The sequence below is a fragment of the Phacochoerus africanus genome, chromosome 12, assembly GCF_016906955.1.
Source record: "Phacochoerus africanus isolate WHEZ1 chromosome 12, ROS_Pafr_v1, whole genome shotgun sequence".
Classification (NCBI taxonomy): Eukaryota; Metazoa; Chordata; class Mammalia; order Artiodactyla; family Suidae; genus Phacochoerus; species Phacochoerus africanus.
The window spans coordinates 117,200-118,686 of record NC_062555.1 but is presented as its reverse complement, the minus strand read 5'-3'; the positions used below and the strand labels follow the sequence as shown (position 1 = coordinate 118,686).

General features: G+C 37.2%; 1 pseudogene; it reads left to right on the top strand.

Annotated features, from left to right (window-relative positions):
* The first annotated feature begins 227 nt into the window (after window positions 1-227).
* LOC125112939 (isopentenyl-diphosphate Delta-isomerase 1-like) lies at window positions 228-959 on the top strand (annotated as a pseudogene).
* Window positions 960-1,487: the final 528 nt, after the last annotated feature.

The following is a 1,487-nucleotide window of genomic DNA, read 5'->3' as shown; positions in this document are numbered from 1 at the left end:
TGAGGTTCAGGGCTGGGGTCCTGGGTTGGAGATACAGATCCAGAGATCCAGTGTCTGGCCTTAGCATACTGAGGGGTCTGGCCCACTGCCTGTTGGTCAGTGAGTTCTTCACCTTACCTGTTTGAGGAAGAAACCAGAGGGCCAAAACTTCCTGTAGAGGCTAGGGTTGTCAGGCTGAGTGGGGTAGAGCACTCTGGCCTTGGGAGAAGCACTGTGCAAGCCTCTCCATGCATCTTTGGACCGAGGTTTCAGCACAGGGTGCACATTCGCCCATAAGGCCCAAGATAAACAGGGATCACCTGGACACACAGCAGGTGCAGCTGCTGGCATAAATGTGCATCCTCATTTATAAAAATGACTGCTGGATCAGGGAGGAGATGAGGTAGAACTGTCAGCTGAACCAGAGAAAATTGAGAAAGGATTATTGCATTGGGGTTTTAGTATCTTCCTATTCAACACTAAAAATAAACTTCTGCTACAACAGAGATCAGATACTAAAGTTACTTTTCCAGGTTGTTTCACTAACACTTGTAGTCATCCATTAAATATCCCAAGAGAACCTGAAGAAAATAATGCAATTGGAGTAAGAAGAGCAGCACAGAGGTGTTTAAAGGCTGAACTGGAAATTAGTATGGAAGAGATTCCTTCAGAAGAAAGTAATTATCTGACACAAATTCACCATAAGGCTCAAACTGATGATATCTGGGGATAAGATGAAATTGATTACATTTTATTTGTGAAGAAGAATGTAACCTTGAATCCAGATTGCAATGAGAATAAAAGCTATTGTTATGTAGCAAAAAAAAGAACCTAAGGAACTTCTGAAAAATTCAGGAAGTGGTGAAATTAACATAACTTCCTGGTGGTTTCAAATTATTGCAGAGAATTTCTCTTTAAATGGTGGGATAACAAATCATTCAACTCAGTTTGTTGACCATGAGATAATACAGAGAATGTAAACATGGAGATGAATGGCTGTAAAGTACTGAAGAATTCCTCTACTTAGATAGCTTAAAATGATTTTTTTAAATATTTGGTCCCCCAATGAAACTCTCATTGGAAAGAGTAATACTTTACATCCAGGATTTGTGTGGAAAAGAATTCTCAATTTTTCATCCTACACCCCATTTATATGAACTGCTATTTGCAGAAATAAAAATAAAAAATAATTTTGTGAGAGATTATTGTGAAAAAGAGAGCAAATAAACTAAATTTAACCTATCTAAATACATGGTCATGACATTGGAATAAATGAAACCCCTTACTTTTGATATATTGTTATAAATATTTTCATTAGACTGGTAGAGACTTTTGCTATTTGCTAAGTACTAGACATATCTTTAAATATTTACCATAGTCCAGAGAAATGTACAAAGGAAGCTATTTGCTTATCCACTTCAAGACAGTTCAAATTAACTTTACATATTAAGAGATTAATATAGCAGAGCAGGTTCAAAACCATCAAATTGTATATATCCTGATTCCTG